The sequence below is a fragment of the Ambystoma mexicanum genome, chromosome 6p (genome assembly GCF_040938575.1).
Source record: "Ambystoma mexicanum isolate Mex_15411 chromosome 6p, UKY_AmexF1_1, whole genome shotgun sequence".
Lineage (NCBI taxonomy): Eukaryota > Metazoa > Chordata > Amphibia > Caudata > Ambystomatidae > Ambystoma > Ambystoma mexicanum.
Window position 1 is genome coordinate 648478533 of NC_090935.1, and position 17592 is coordinate 648496124.

The 17592-nt window shown below is 50.3% G+C and overlaps 1 protein-coding gene and 1 pseudogene across 2 annotated transcripts in view; one reads left to right on the forward strand and one right to left on the reverse strand.

The window, feature by feature from the left end:
- TNPO1 (transportin 1) overlaps positions 1-17592 on the reverse strand; it is a 1970728-nt gene that overhangs the window by 1667151 nt on the left and 285985 nt on the right. The gene's annotated exons all lie outside the window — the stretch shown is intronic.
- LOC138511682 (small ribosomal subunit protein uS17 pseudogene) lies at positions 15786-16324 on the forward strand (annotated as a pseudogene).

Below are 17592 nucleotides of genomic sequence, written 5' to 3' on the forward strand. Positions count from 1 at the left end.
CTCCTAGCTTTGACTCTTTACACACACACGATCACCACTTTGGTACTGGGAGGAAGAGGCAAACACTGAAGAAAGACTGTTGGTTTGACAAGGAGTGGTTTAGTCTTTCTGAAACCTTAATTGATGCCAGGAACTTTAAATGGAGGAAACTATTGCAAGAGATGGACTTTGGTTTGCTCGTAGAAACACAGCGAGACACTGGACGAGTGGCGAATACCAGGAGAAGCTGCAGCAGCAGAGGAGCAGGAACCGGAGAGAAGCCAGGTCAAGACCCACGGGCAAGCTGGGAGATGCAGAACTGGCGTTGTGAAACACTGCAAAGATGCCATGAGCCGAGAGAAGCTCCCTGGGCGTTAGCAGCTGCAGAACCGCAAGGACAGTGCTTACCAGTGCCACAGAGAAGGCAGCAGAGTTAAGTGAAGTCCTTCAGAGGGGAACCTGAGGCCCTGATTTGTAGATTTTAACTTTGTTGTATGCACTGTTTTTTTTTTGTTGAAAATTCAGTTTCCTTAAAGTTTTTCAAGGTCACGACATTGTCAAAACTACAATATAACCATGAAGATGTATACAAAGCCAATCCCAACCTTTCCCCCCCCGCTCGTCTCTCCCCCCTCCCTCTTCCGCTCCATGGGTCCCTGGGTAATATTAGTATCAGCAGGGTCCAACATAGGAATTTGTGGCACATTATTTGCAAGAGGTAGTTCATGTTCAAATGCTCAAAACGCAAGGCTTTTCAATTGAAAATCGGGTTGGGGGGTGTCCCGAGGGCATTGTTCAAGCCCCACTAACAGTCTCATTGCGTTCGTGTCTCTCAGATTACTCTCCCATATTTGTCAAAGAAGGGTAGCCAAAGGGCCTCAATATTGGTCTTAGATTCATCAATCAGATGGGTCAGAAACTCCATGTCATATATGGCCCGCAGTTTGGATACCCATTCTCTCTCCCCAGGAGGTCAAGGTGACTTCCATTTTTGAGCCCAACAGGATCTGTCTGCAATTAGCATAACCTGTACCATGTGATCGTGCTTCACCTTCGGCCCTCCCTCCACCTCGATACCAAACAACATTAGCCAGGGGGATAGAGTTTGTTCAATTCCATCAACACCCTTTATCCAGGACAACACCTCACTCCAATAGGTTTGCGCCACCTGGCACTTCCACCACATGTGCACATAGTCCCCCCTTATGGTGTGGCACTTCCAGCAGTGCGGATCATAGCCCTTTCTCATCTTGGCTATCCTCTGTGGGGGGGTAGTGCCCATCTACGAATCAGTTTCAAGGCTTGGTGGCGATATTGAGGCGCGGCTGTGGAGCGGTTGCCCTGTCTGCAGATCTTGGTCCATCTCCTGTTGGTGATGGGGGTGCCTAGATCTTTCTCCCATTGTACCCGAGCAGACGGGGGAATCCTCCGGGGTGGAGAACAGCAAGAAACCGTAAAGTCTTGATATCACACCTTTCGTCCCCTTGTATGTGATTAAGAATTTCTCAAAGTCTGTTAAATCTCGCTTAAGGGTATCTCCCCATCTGCTCTCGGTAAGGGCTCCCTTAAGCTGTAAATATCGAAAAGGGGAGAGGTTGGCAAGGCCCAGGGCGTCCTTCAGGTCTCCCGGGGACATAAATGCTCCATCCACCCAAAGCTGCCCTGCCCTGCCCTGCTTAGACCCGCTTCATACCACTGTTGAAAGGCCAATGGTTCATTAATTCCATCCCAGAGTGGGGGAGCCCATATGCAGCTTGGGGGTGAAGACGATGTCGTGAGCCACCCAAGATAACCCCCCCCTCTTTCCATATGGACCACAGCACCCCCAGGACCAGGTGATTCAGAATTCTCCTCGGAATGCATGTCTTGGGGACCCACAGCCATTCGTTGAGTGTAACCGGGGCAAAGAGCACATTGTCTAGTGCCACCCACTGTTTCTTTGGGCCCATCACCAGGTGATCAACTAGAACTTGCACCTGCGATGCTTTATAGTAGGTTTCTAGGTCTGGGTAGCCAACTCCCCCCTCGTCTTTAGGCCTTATCAATGTTTCGTATGCGAATCTATGGGATTTTCCCACCCAGAGATAAAGGAGAGCACGCTTTACCTCTTGGAGGAACAATCTCGGTATCTGGGTCAGTAACATCTGGAACAGGTACAGGGAACTTGGGGAGGATAACCATTTTAATGGAGTTGAGGCGCGCCATCCAGGAAAGGCTAGACTTTTTCCATCGCTCTATATCTCGCTTAATTGCCAACCATAAGGGGAGGTAATTTACCCTGAAGAGGTCCGTCAGATCCAGTGGTATCCGGATCCCCAGGTGGCAAAATCCCTCCTCTTGTTTACAGAATGGGAGGTCCATAACATATTGCCTCTCTACCTCCTCCAGTTGACCTGCAATGAATGCAACTGTTTTCCCCAAGTTCACCTTATAGCCCGCAAGAGACCCATATACTTCAAAGCTATTGAACACCTCAGGGACTGATTGGGATGGATCAGAGAGATACAATAGCACGTCATCGGCAAACAGGCTAATTTTACAGTTGGTGTCCCCCATCTTAATACCTTGGATTTCATAGTTTCCCTTGACCGCTATGGCCCAAGGTTCCCTTACCAGTGCATATATAAGGGGGGACAACGGGCACCCCTGCCTCGTGCCTCTTCCCAATGGGAGGGCTTCTGATTCAACGCCGTTAACCACCACTCTTGCTGAGGGATCAGAGTAAAGGGATGCCATCCATCCCCTCCACTTGGGTCCCATTCCTAGGGATGTCAAAACCCCCTCCATAAAGGCCCAACTAACCATGTCGAACGCCTTCTCCACGTCTAGGGATAAGAGAAGAGCGCCCTCCGTCCTGACCCCTTTTGAGCTCAATACGTGTATGTTTTTACGCATACTATCGGCTCCCTGTCTATTTAACACGAAGCCGACTTGGTCAGGATGGATCAGTTGGGGGAGGCATTTTTCTAGGCGTGTCGCCAAGATCCTGGTGAAGATCTTTGCATCTGTGTTCAAAAGCGAGATGGGTCTGTCTGTAAGAGCCACATTCCGCCTGATCCTTACCAGGCTTGAGTATGACCGTAATCTAAGCCTGCAGAAAGGTGGGCGGGATGGTTTCTGGGGTCTTAATTTGGTTGAACAGTTTGGTCAATGGTTGTATTAGCAGTGATTGGTATGGTTTGAAAAAGTCGTCCGTGTATCCATCCCCCCCAGTGTCTTGCCCGCTTTCAAGTGTTTAATCGCCCCCTCCACTTCTTCCTCCAAAATTTACCCTTCAAGTGCCTCTCTCTCCAGTTCTGTAAGTTTAGGGAGCGGGTGGTCTTGAAGGTATCTTTGGATTTCGTCGTGGGGTATGCTGTGGCATTTAGCGTATAGTGCCTTATAGTACCCTGCAAATAGTTCGGCTACCTGCTTGGGATTTGTGTGGGTAGTACCTACTCCGTCGCCGATACCCTCCACCCGTCTATCAGCTCCGTTACCCCTCAACCTATTTGCCAAGAGAGTGCCGACCCTATCTCCCTTCTCAAAAGATCTCCGCTTTGTGTATCTCACTTTTTGACCACTTTCCCAATTAGGATTGTGTGTAGGGCCTGTGTCATGATGCCCGCTCCCGGGGAGCCGGTTCAAGCCCTGCGTCCCCGAAAGCGGACATCCAGTCCCCAAGGAAGGACCCAGCAACCCCATATAGGGGTCCTTTGGACAGTGTCCTGGCGCCACAGGCGCCAGGCTCATTATGGGAGTGCTTGGGTGCACTTACCTGATGCAGACCATGCTGCAGGATCCCGGCCTCCTTGAGGCCTGAAAGGAACTACTTTACCTGTGGGACTAATTTACCATCCGGGCGTGGTCGGGGAAGGATACATACCTGGAACTTCTTCCAAGGCTATTTAAACCCCCACCCGAACAGCCACACGTGTTTCGCGTTGTTCTGCATCTAGCAGCTGGACGCTCACCGTGTCTGCTCCTGCATCCGGACTTCTGCCACGCCTGCCAGCATCCTGGATCACCTGCAAAGGAAGAGAAGAAGAGAACAGAAGAAGGAAAAGTCCTTACCTGCTAAATCCACATCCCGGAGACATCTCGCCGACAATCCTGAAAAGGAAGACTTTAACTTAAAAGCTCATCGCGTCGATCGCTGCAGCGCCGCATTCCACTCACCTTTACAGGGTGCCTCCATGTTCAGCAGCGATCATCCGGATTGACAGTCACGCCCCAGCGTCTAGGGAAAAAAAGACCAGAACAAAAGGTGAGAGAGAGAAGGGAATAAGGAAAGCTAAATCTCCATGTTAAGACTTACCTGTTGATTCATTCCCTCTTCATTTCGGGTCCGCGCCGCATCCTGGCATTTCCGGACCCCGGCCACTAAGGGGAAAAAAGAGACATCAGCGTTAATGAGCGGATGAAAAGACATTACCAAAAAAACGCTCATTAAAGACTTACCTGATTTCTACAAGGATTTCACCTCTCATCTCGGGTCAGTGCCTGTTCCCCGGCATTCCGTACCCTGGCCCCTATGGGGAAAAAGACACTAGCATTAGTACAGTAATGCATGGACACAAGGGGAACCTCTTATCAAAAAACTTACCTGGAAGCCAAGCAAGTTTGGTTCTCACCAATCCGAAAATCCAGTGAAGTAACTGGATACCAACGCGCCCCTGCATCAGCAGCAGGATGAAGAGCTCGTCCTTCCAGGCCCTAAGGTGAGACGCTACGAGAAATCACAGAAGGGTTTCGAGGAGGTTGAGAGGGGAAAGTGGGAGGCCGATTGCATTACCCCGCAGACAGTTAATCCCCTATTTTCGCCTACAGAAGGATACTTCTGCGAGCCAGGCAAGCCAGATTTGGGGGCCCGGTCCAGTCCGTCTTCCGAACCCTGCGCATCACCTTAGAAGAGGTCACAGCAGCGCGAACCAGGCCAGCGCCTCCGTGGGAGTCAGGTGAGCGTAACAGCCTGTCTCTTTTCCGTCATTTCGCCCAGAAGGTTTTCACGGTCCACATTGCCCCCATTGAGCTGTGCCCTCATCACCTTTAGGTCTTGGCGAAGCCCAAATTCAATAAGTGTCCTCTCCCGTTGCCTCCTCGACCCCTCTGCAATTAGGAGGCCCCGGAAGGTGGCCTTTGCGGCCTCCCAGACTGTGGCCATAGAGATCCCCTCCGTGAAATTCGTTATAAAGAAAGCTTCAATTTCTTTCCTCAAGAATTCCTTAAACACTTGGTCCCTCAGCAGAGTATCGTTGCAGCGCCATCTATATGTTTTCGGGGCACCCTCCAGCCGCCAGTCCATGACAAGGAGTTCATGGTCTGACCAGGTTACTGATTCAACCATGGGATTTGCTATCACCCCTCCACCTTCCTCTGACACCAGTAGAAGGTCAATTCTGGTGTATGTTTGGTGCGGGGGAGGGAAGAACTTGTACCCCCCAACTTGCCAACATTTTCGCCACACATCAACCCGATAATATTCTTGCAGGAGATCCCTTAAGGCGAGGTTATCCCTAGAAGGTGCTCTTTGCCCCATCCCCTTTGCGGACCACCAGTCTAACCGGGGGTCTGTAATGAGATTAAAATCTCCCCCCAGGATCATCGCGCCCTCCGCCCAATCGTCCATGACTTTAAATACTTTGTGAATAAACCTAATTTGCCCAACATTGGGTGCGTATAGAGTGGAAAATGTGACACGTATGCCCTGGGACAGACCCTTGACCCCAAGAAACCTTCCCCCAAAACCCCTTTTCGTCTCCAACTCGGTAAGGTGCAGAGACTTTCCCAGAAGGATGCCTACTCCCTCTTCTTTGGAGGATTTGTGTGAGGCCCAAAAGTTCCTTCCTATCTCCCTTCCTTTTATTGTCGATTCCGCCCCTCTCCTATAGTGTGTTTCCTGCAAGAAGAGGACCGATAGTTTGTTTCCTGAACATGTTGCTTGTATGAGAACGCTTGCTCTGAGAATTTAGGCCCTTTCCATTGAGCGTGCCTATACGGCTTCAGCCATAATCGTTGCTACCCTTGCCCTGATAACTCACAGTGTGGACCCTCTCTGTATGTTCATTAGTTAACCCATTGTACCATGGTGCAGTGCCTTCCTTACCCACTTCCTAACCCCGATACCCTGTCTCCCTTACCCATTTTATAAGGCGTTCGTCTTCATCACCCACCAAATGTCGGGGGTTTAGATGACAAACCACCAGGGTCGCTACACTGGTCCTGGGAGAGGCATTGATATGGAACTTTTTCCTCCCCATCTTTATTCAAATGCTTTTCTCAATTGTGATTGAGATCGGAATCCCGTCAGTAATTTCCTAGCCATAATGCCCCCTTCCTTGTGCCCACAGCATTGAGTTCAGCTCACTCTTCGCAGGGGTCCCAGCTTGTAGATTTTTAGTATAGCTCTGAGAGGGTTCCCCCGTGGCCGGGGGCCAGATGTGAGTGTTCTCCCCACCTCCCCTAACAACCCCCCCAGTTCCGAGATTCCCGGAGCCTCTCGCTAGGTAGGGGCCAATCTTCATGTTCCAGCAAACAAACGGAGACCTCGCCAATTGTGGCAACACCCACAGGCAACACGAGCCTCCCCCAACCGGGAGAACCCCCAAGAGGTTGTATAAACCACTTCAACACAAAAAGTAACATTGTGGTTTTTCAATTGTGATCACGAGGGTCTGCCCCGGCCCACCGTTGGGTGTCTAGTTTTCTGAAATTTCTGGGTACCCTTCACCTTGTGCTTCCCTTGAGTCAAATCAGGGCCCTGTGGAACTCGGGTAGGGTCCCTGTCTGTCACATTCCCCTCTCCAAATGGTCCCGGGGGTTCCCCCCCCCCCCCCCCGAGTAGCTCGTCCATAGCTCTTTGGATGTCAACTTCAGTTACAAGGTGGTGGCGCTCCCCCTCCCATTCGAATGCCAAGTGGAACTGGTGACCCCATCGGTATCGGACCCCTTTCTCTTGTAGCCACCTGGTAATCGCCGCACATTTCTTCCTCCTCTGTAGCGTGAGGGCGGATAAGTGCTGGTAGATCGCAACTCTGGAGTTGCAATATTGTATGTCTCTCAGGGTCCTCGCTCTCTCGAGTATCCTTGCTTTGTCTCTGTAGTAGTGGAATCTCGCTAGTACCGAGCCGGGCCCCCTACCACCTCCACCAGCTCGATGAACCCTGTAAATCGGGACCGTCTCCCCAGAATCTGTTTCCAGAACCATCCTAACAATGTCTTGCACCTTGCCCTCTAGGCTTGTCTGGGTCTCCCCCTCCAACTCCGCCAGGCCGAAAATCTGCAGATTGTTTCTCCGCTCGCGGTTCTCCATATCATCCACCCTGAGCCGGAGTTCCCCCTCTCGGTGTTGTATTTCTTTAAACCTGGCTTCCATCTGCGTTTCCAGGAGGGCGGTGGATAGCTGGTTGATTTCGACACCCTCCATTCGGTCTTCCAGGGTGGAGACTTTGGAAGTGAGGTCTGCCAGCTTGGCTCCCATGTCCGTTCGCATCCCTCCGATTTCATCCAGGATTGTCTGGATGTTATTGTGCATGGTATTCATGTCGGGGGTTTGGGCGGAGGGAGGTCCAGTCTCCATTGTAGAGTCTCCATGTGTAAAGTGGTACTGCGCTAGGGTTTCTTTCCAGCTCATGGGGCGCTATGCCTCTGAAATGTCTGTCGCTATTCAGCATCCCCCCCCCTAGGTCCACCCTGCTTCCCCCCAGGGACCGCCGCAGCCAGCGCAGCACGCTGTGTGGTGAGCTACTCCTTGTTGTATGTTGCCCTTGTTGAAGGATTCAGATGGTCCCCGGGGCAGACTCCGCGGCCGACTGCGTGTCTTGCTCCTTCAGTCCTCTTGAGCCAGTCCCCCTGCAGTGTCTAGAAGGATGGTCTGAGGCGTTCTGTGGCAATGTGTTGGGGGCCTCTGATGATCACCTGGTTGAGCCCCTGAGCCCAATTCCATGTGGCACTTCCCACTTTGACGATGGTGGGGTGGAGTTCGTCCTCCCTGAAGTGTGTTATGAGGGCCCCAAATTAGGGGGAGGAGGGCCCACTCACAAAGTGACCCCTCTGCGGATGGCTGCCCAGGGCCGTTTGATGTTGATGGGCCGTGGGGGGGCCCAGGCATGCTCCCGCGATGGCAGGGGCGCAGGGAGAGCCGCAGAAGCAGCTGACTAATCTCAGCCGCGGCTCCACCCGCCGCACTCACCTGATGAAAAGTGGCACCAGGGACCGGTCAGGTGCGAGGAGGAAGAGGGGGGGCGGGGCGGCCGGGAGCACTCCTGCGACGGCCCGGGCTGGCCCAAAGCTCCACAGGTGTGGGTGATGGAGGCGAGGCAACACCGCGGGGGCCCCTCTCTCAGCAATGGGAGCCCCGGCGAGCCTCCAGCAGAGCGGCTTCACGGCCCGTGCCCTTCTTTGATGTTACGCTCCCTGTTGGGGGGCGGGCGGACTCCTCTAGCTGGGGGTCCTGGGGTCGCGACGTTCGGGAGGTGCTCCGACTCCCTCGCCTGTTGTCCCAGTTGCAGCGCAGGCAGCCCGGCATGGGCGCTGGTCGCAGCTCGGAAATCGCCCGCGCGCAGGCAGCTCCGGGCTGGTCAGCTCGCGTGTGCTCCGAGGTCCGATGGGGGAGGGGCAGGAGCCAAAAAGCCTCGGCTGATATCTCTGGATCCAGCGAGGCTCCGAATCTCGTTCCGGTTCCTATAGATTCTCCTAAGGTTAAGCCAGCTGAATCTTCACGAAGAAAGGGGGAAAAGTTCCTTTTTTACTCTGAACTCCGCATGTCTCCCAGGGCCATTCGGGGAGCTTGTGAATCAGGCAGCCATCTTGCCTGCGCCCCCTGGTGGCCTCTCGCACTGTTCTTTTTAACGTGCCTATTATCAGTTTGCTCTTAACTACGTCGCTATATTTTAAATAACGCAGCTATTTTGACCTTTATCAGTATCTTAATAGAAGCCTTGGACTCTTTCATCCGTGCGATTAAAAACAGAGTCCTCCCTCTGCACGCACGTTTCCTAGTTCGCTCGAACCACATTTCCCAGGTGCTCTGTAGTCTGGGTCTGTATTTCCATACAAACCCTGTGCAAACGCACAGGCGCCGACGGGCACAAGCCAGTCTGTGACAGTCCGTTATGGGACGCATTATGCGGCAACAGTCTTACAACTGCATCAATCCCACAGTATGGGTATTAAAGAAGTGCTAGAGGCCATTGCCAAAGCTAGAGGTGAGTGTCTCGCTAGGCATGCCACTTTTGAGACACCATCAGTAATGGCCCAGGTAGCCGAGAACGCCATTGTAAATAAATTGGGGGATACTAGGGTTGCAGGTTTAATGAAATGGCTTTAATGGAGTCCACAATATAAGTATTGATCAAAAACCAATCGGTATCAGTGGGGAAAAGCAGGAGCTCTATCCCCACCACTCAATCTGTTTTAGAGCAAGTTGTGGTTAATGCGAACATGAAACCCCCAGTACATAGTTCGCTTAAGCAGTGTTAAAAATCTGTCTTCTGAACACCTAGTCTCTTAGTAAGCATGCTCCAAGCATACATTACCTCATCTTGGAGAAAAATCTCGATATTTTGTAGTCTCACCGAGACCTGGCTCAAAGATCCTGTGGGACCAGTATGCGATAAAGCAGTCCCAGATGGTTACTTACTATATAACGAACAGATTATGTGGGGTGGGAGGGGGGAGTCACAGTCATAGCTAGAGACTCCATTAAATTGTTTAAGGACAATGTAGTATGCAGCAGCTGCAAAACACTCAATCTCAAATTCAACCCCTCGCCAAATGATTGCATTAACATTATTTCATCCATCGACTGCCCTACCTTACGACAGACTTCTGTAATGAAATAACCCAACAGCTAAACTATTTTAAATCCTCTAATACAGCCACTCTACTAGTCAGGGATTTTATTAGGTGGAGAGGGAACCCCTTGGATAAGGAAGCTATGCTTTTAGAAAAAACTGAAAAACCTGGATTTCGCCGTGATAAACAATGAGCCGACGACAGTCAATGGAAACCAGCTGTACTGGGTTATAATGCAAAATTTGAATACGCAGAAAGTGGTAACCCAGCCCTGTATATGGTCATACAATTTTTCAGTCTGCTTTGAGGTACTTGTGCACACAACTTAAAATCAGTAATCCCCACATAAATGGTACTAAATTGCAATTTCAAAAAGCTAGGGCGGGCTGAACTGGAACCCTGTCTAAAAAGGATTACAGATAATTTCCGGGACGATGATTCCTGTGAAACTATCCTCCAGCAATTTACATTGCATATTCAAAAATTGGTTGACACTCAAGCCTAAACTGGTCAGGAAGATCGATATCAGATATGGCTCCATGGCGAGCTTAGTAAAATGAAATCAGAAAAACGAAGCGGAGAAAGGAAATGGTTAAAAAATCCTCACTAGCTAACAAAGACCTTTAGAAAGAGCAGTAGAGAAGCCAAGTCTCATCATTATAACAAATTGATAGCAGCGCCTAATGCCACAAGCAAACTTTTTAATATTCTTAAAACTTTAGAAAAACCTCCGACACCCCCCCCCCCCCTCATGTCCCAACCGAGGACGACTTAAGTAGTACAAAACGCTTTTGCTGCGAAAATTCAGAAGGCCAGAGACACCATCTCAGAGAATCCTCAACTTTGGAGACATCAGGACCTGCTGTCGATTTCAGACAGAGAACAGGCAAGTTTTAATTTTCACCGGGTCTCAGAAGATGAGATGTCTAAGTACTTGCAAACATGAAACAGACTTCATGTTCCGAAAATATAATTCCACCCAAAGTTATACTGGACAACAAGGAATTGTTTTCTCCTGTACTGACTAGAATAGTAAACTCATCCTTCCAAGAGGGCACGGTACCCCAAGAGCATTAAGGAGGTTACCATTACACCCCTGGTTAAAAGGCCTGGCCTGGATCCAAAAGATGCAACTAATCTGCGCTCGATTACCAATTCTAACTACATCTTGAGAATTCTGGACAGGATAGCCACAATCCAACTTCAAAAACATGTGGAAGCTCACAATATTCTACATGAGCAGCAATCAGGTTTACGTGCTGCCCACAGCACGGAGACTGCCATGCTAGGTCTGCAGACATGCATGCTCTGTATCCTTGACAAGAGCAAAGCGGGGCTACTAATGCTCTTGGATTTAAGTGCGGCTTTCAATTTGGTTGACCACCAGTTGCTGCAGCAAGCCTTGGATAAAATAGCCGGGTGCTCTGCGACTGCTCCGCGACTGCTCCGGCATGGCTGACCATAAAGCTAAAGTACACTGGAGGGAAAAATTCTTCAAGGCCCCGCACATAAACTTTGGGGTCCCACAGGGAGCAAGCTAATCTCCCCTACTGTTCAACTTGTACATGAGATGCTTGTGTGATCTTTTGGAGAGTGCTGGCGTATTCTTCACCAATTACACCATCACCCAGCTGGTGCTCGAGTTGGACAGCGATTATCTTATAGACATTGCTAACACTGCAGCAGTTTAGAGTATAATAGACAAATGGATGGAGCACAATTCGATGCGCCTAAATAGTTTTAAAAAACTGAGCTGCTAATTTTTGGCACTCGACAAGCTTGCGCCAAGTTGGGTGCAGAATATGATGCCTTTGACATTAAACATACACGGATCCCAGTCAGGTCTCAGGTTAAAACCCTTGGGATGATGGTGGAGGCATTAGTGGGGGGTAGAGGGACAGGTTAACTTTTTACATAAAAACAATGCCTACTACTCACGGTTGTTGAGAGCAATTCGACAGTTTCTAAATGAGGAGAATACGGCTACCATTGCCAGGGCCATTATCCTGTCTTGCCTGGACTACGGCAACGCTTTGTTGCTTGGGGCCACAAAGAAGGATAGAGAGAGGTCAGGTCATGGAGAATAATGCGGTTCGCATTGTTAAAGGGATAAAGAAAATAGCCTGTATCCGAGGGAAGAAAAGATAAGAAGATTCAATTCCCTGACCATAGTGCACAGGTGCCTACATGGCTCGGTACCTACGTACCTCAAGAAACAGTTTGTGAGATATACGCCGACACGGTCTCAGATCCAAAACACAAAGCAAGTTAGAAGTGCCCCCGTTCAGTAGAACGGGTTGGGGCCGGGCTGTCCCAGTGCAGGCAGCACATCACTGGAATAAGCTACCGATTTATCTCCGCCTTGAAAAACTACCTGACTTTCAGGAAGCATCTAAAATTGAATTTGTTTAAATGAGTTTACCTTGAGCCTAGTAATATCCACTAATTACTGCTACTATTGTCCGTCAATTTGGCTGGTTTTAGGTTGATGCGCCCTGATGCCTGCGGGCTTCCGGCGCTCTACAAGCATACAACAACTGAAGGAGGTTTTCCAGTGCCACACAAGCAGACAGCTACACAACTGGAAACCAGCGAGTGTCATGAAGGCAAGGGGACCCTGGGGCATGTCAATTTACACAAGGAGCCAACATTGAATATATGAAAGGTCCTATAAGTGGACCAAGAAATGTTAAAGAAGCATTGTCAAAAGACCAACTGAGATTAAGTAGTACTGGAAGGAATATTGAACATTGTCAAAAAGCTGATGGGGAAGCCCACGTAGTCGCCTTGGCAATGGTTTCCCAAGGGACATACTTTTGGAAGGCAACAGCAGACGCTTTGCCACGTACAAGATGAGCATGAATGCCTTTGGAGGTTGAAGACCTTGGATGGTATAGGCTTCTGAAATGCAGGAGGCAATCCACCGGGAGATAGTTGCCTTGGAAGCCGGTCTCCCTTTCGGGTCTCCAAAAAGTGACAAAGAGCTGTGAGGAGCCCCTGTGCTCACTCATTCTGTTGCGATAAAATTTCAGTGCTCACCTGACGTCCAAGTTGTGTAAGGCTCTCTCGGCATCCAATGCCAGGTTAGGAAAAATAGACAGGTACGGAAATCGATTGGTTCAGATGAAAATGGGTAACCACTTTAGGCAGGAAAGAAGGATGACTGCGTAGCACAACCTTATCCTTGTGGAAGGTAAGGAATGGATGTTCCACAGTAAAAGCTTGGAGCTTGCTTACTCTCCTTGCTGATGTCACTACGATCACAAAGGTGAGCTTCCAAAAAAGATTTGAGATCGGTGGTGGCCATACGGTTTAATTGGTTTATGGCATAATGCTGCGAGGACCACATACAAATCCCATTTGGGATGAGGAGCGCGTGTAGGCGGGAACAGATGAAGACCCGCAAAATGCCTTTTAATGACTGATTAGTCAAAGAAAAGGAACAGCTGTCAGTGGACAGATAGGCCGCAATGGCAGACAAGTAAGTCCTGCAAGGCAAGACATGAATGCCCGAAGCTGCGAGGTGAGACACAAAAGTTACCAATGTCAACCGTAGTAAGCCTGGGGTCAAGCTGCTTACCTATGCACCAGTGACAAAAACAGAGCCATTTGCTCCTATATTGGGCTCTCATAGAAGGATTTCTGGCCGCTTGGATGATGCACATATTGTCCTTGGATAGATTAAACTGCGCTAAAGACCTGAATTCAGGCACCAGGCTGCCAAGCTGAACGATTGTGGGGAGGGGTGTCACATCTGGTGATCGCAATGGTGAAGCAGGTGGGGCATCAACGGCAATCTGATCAGGGGTAGAATAGACAGATGCTGAAGTTCCAAAAACCAAAATCTGGCTGGCCACCAAGGAGGCATGGGGAGGAGTGTGCAATTCAATGCATTCCTGAGCTTGCCGAGTGACCGATGAATCAAGGGCAGTTGAGGAAAGGCATAAGCCTTCATGTTGTGCCATGGAATCTGGAGAGCGTCTCCCACAGAGGAAACTCCGAGACCCTGTCTGGATGCATACAGAGGAAGTTTCCTATTTGTAAAAGTCGCAAAGAGGTCTACTTCTGGAGTGCTCCGCTGGTGAAAAATAGAGAGAGAACATCTGTGTTCAATTCCCACTCGCAACTGGCTGCTGACTGGCGGCTCAGAGAGTCTGCAGTTACCTTGATGTGACCCAGAATGTGTACGGCCAGGAGCCAAATCTTGTGCTGGACGGCCCATTCCCAAATCTGTATGGCTAGGTCCACAAGGAGAGGTGAATTGGTGCCACCCTGCTTGTTAAGGTAAAACATGGCCACAGAATTGTCCGTACAAATGCGGATTACCTTGTTTGGGATAGACGGTTGAAAAGCTTTGAGTGCCAAACAGCAAGGAGTTCCAGATAATTGATATGAAACTGCTTGTCCTGAAGTGTCCAAAGGTTGAATACTTGAAGCTGGCCCAGCGTAGCGCCACCACCCCAGAAGGGAGGAGTCGTCGTAACCGTCACTTGTGGGCAGGGGTCCTGGAAGGAGGGTCCCACAGAAAGGTTGTCGGTCGAGGACCACCAATATAGATCCACCGTTATGTAGGACGTAACTGGTTTTTTCTTGGAATCCTGGTCCGAAGCCCGAGACCAAGCGCTCTGAAGAGCCAGCTCAGTACCCCTCATCTTCAGACGTGCAACAGGAAGGGCTATCACGCAAGAAGCCATAAGGTCTAGAAGTTTCTGGAAGCACCAAGCTGTCATGTGCGAAGATTGGAGGAAGAGCTGACACGTGGCTGATAAGTCCGTAATCCTGTCTGCCGTTAGGAAAACCTTGGTACTGACCGTATTCCAACGGAAACACAGGAAAATCAGGTCTTGAGAGAATGTCATGGAAGATTTCCGCCAGTTTACTGACAGCCCAATGCGAAACAGGAGCTGGAGTAGACTGGAAATTGATCAATGTTGTCTGTGGGCAGAGACTGCACAGGAGCCAATCGTCCAAAAAGCGGTATACATGAACTCCCTGCAGCCTGAGGAAAGCTGCGATGACCATCATATTCGTAAAGACATGCATCAGCGAGCTCAGACCAAAGGGGAGCACACGGAACTGGAAATGTTCCCCTCCCAAGGAGACTCTCAGATATTTCCGATGCAGCCTCCATATCAGGATGTGCATGTATGTGTCCTGAAGGTCCACCACACTGAGCCAGTCGCCCTTCCGAAGAGAGGACTTTATTTGGCAGGGTTTCATCATCTTTAATTTCTCTTGGGGAGGAGAGAGGTTGAACTGGGAAAGATAGAGGATAGTGTGCAGGCCAGTCTGGTTGGGTTTGGGCACTGAACAGACAGGAGTAGAAGCCCTCCTTGTTCACCGGGGGGGGGGGGGGAGAGACAGGCACCACCGCTCTGAGGTCTAAAAGTGTCTGTACCTCGGCTCGGAGGGAGGGCGACCCGATCTGCTGGAAGGGAGGATTGAAGGGTGGGTTGGGGGGCGGGGCAAGCAAAAGCCTGCCCGAGCGATGGACAAAGCCCACCGGTCTTTGCCTCGAGATGAGACAAGATTCGTCCTCTCACCAGAATCTCGTGCGACCGACCCAATACATCAGTTTGATGACTTGTCGGCAGAGAGACCACCTGTCCCTGGAGAGGAGGCTGATGGGCGAGAGAAAAATTAACCACCTTGCTGTTTGATGGGGCCAGCCAACCGGATGTTCAGAACGGCGATCCTGAAACCCCTTGAATCCAGAGAAGGACCGAGTTTGGGACCCTGATCTGTGTATAAGAAGCCTTAGCTGGAACGAGTACTCGCATTAGTCTTTGTGAGTTCCTAGTCTGTAGAAGAATGGTACAATTCCTTGCCATCAAAAGGAAGGTCCAGTACTTTTTCCTTGTACTTCCTTTGAAAACTTTGTCACGTGGAGCCACGCCTGGCGGGAGAGGTCAACTCTGACCATCAGGCCTCGAGCCAAGGTATCTACGCGATGTGCTGCAGCTTCCAGTAGATCCTGTCGCAACACTTTAGTGTCTGACAAACCGGCTTTAAAATCGTCTAGCCTGCTTTTTTCCACGCGCGGCGCAAGATGGCGGTCATTCAGACAGAAAGGGCTTACCAAAAGCAGCCGACAATCTTCCAGAACAAGAAGCGGGTGCTTCTTGGTGAAGGTGCAAAGGAGAAGATACCTCGCTACTACAAGAACATCGGCTTGGGCTTCAAGACACCCAGAGAGGCTATTGACGGCACGTACATTGATAAGAAGTGTCCCTTCACTGGTAATGTCTCCATTCGTGGGCGTATCCTTTCAGGTGTGGTAACCAAGATGAAGATGCAGCGCACAATTGTCATCCGCCGGGACTACCTACATTACATTCGAAAGTACAACTGATTTGAGAAACGTCACAAGAACATGTCTGTGCATCTCTCCCCAGCGATCAGAGATGTGCATGTGGGAGACATTGTGACCGTGGGAGAGTGTCGCCCCCTCAGCAAGACTGTCCGCTTTAATGTCCTGAAAGTGACCAAAGCTGCTGGCACAAAGAAACAGTTCCAGAAGTTTTAAATCTGAATTCATTATTGCAGGACCAGTAAAACAATTTGAAAAACACCCAAAAAAAAGAAAAATACAAAAAAAAAAAAGAAAATCGTCTAGCCTATCTGCAGAAATACACTCCTAGAAATTGGCCAACTCGTTCCACAGCCTCAGATTGGTTGCTGCCAGGATGAGCTCTGTGTTGGCTTGATGAAGTTGGAGCGCCAAACTGGCAAAGACTCTTTCCCAAGGCGTCCAGAAGTTTGTCCTCTTTAGAAAGGATTTGAGACGCAGGCGTGGAGGATGCAGAAGCCAGTTTTGACTGGAGGGTGGCTGCTGCCACCACCATTGAGGAAGGGAGCGGACAAGCACATAAGGCCATCTCCTCAGAGGTGTGAAGCTTGTATCGAGCGTCAATCCTTTTGTTGAGGAGCAGCCCGCTATGGGGTTTATCCCAAACCCTAGGAGCCACAGCAAAGATGTCCTTCTGGAGTAACAGGCCGGTGCGCTCCTGAGGTGACAGGGTAAAGCACCCTCCTGTGGAGTGGGGGACTCGGGTACTGGAATATCAAGGATGACCATCATATCCAGTACCCGGTCATGGAATGCTCTAACATAGAGGGGCTGCTCATCGCCATCCTGATCCGCTTGAGGCACGTCCAACCAAGTGGAGACAGAAGACTGGTCCACCACGCTTACCTCAGGTTTTAAGGTGGGGTCTTCTCAATAGGCGACGGCAGAGGAGGGCGCTGTGGAGGGAGCAGCACCACCAAGACCTGTGTAGGAAATGCCGGGACAATAGGTGGGACAGGAGGTTCAGGGTACATATCCCTGAAAAGACGTTTAAAGTACGCCTCCATGGGGTCAGAATGCATGAGCATCTGAAACTTCCTGAGAAAGTAATCTTCAGCCGAAGATTTTGGCGCTGGAATAGGCAGAGGCCGCTCGTGAGGGGCATACACCCATGAGCGCAAGGAGGCTGGTTGCCAGGAAGGTCCACCTAGGTGAGTGGAGCGGAAGCAGGAGGGAGCGAGACTGTATGAGGCAGCAGTGTCCGAGCACGCCAGTCAAAAGGGCGGAACAGGTTTTTATTGTCCACAAAGTAGGGAAAAGACTGCTCAGCCCCAAGAGACGTGTTCCCAGCACCGGACATCGTTAACCTTGGTGTAGGAGACATATACAAAATGGCCACCGTGGACCATGGAGGTTGGGCCGCCGTTTTGTTGGCACCCGAGGAGAACTGTATCACATGTGAAGATGAGGCTATTGTCTCCTTAGGGGAGTCAGGGGACCGAAGTAAAACCTTAGCCTTGACACAAGGATCCTTAGCCGAGCCGGTGCTG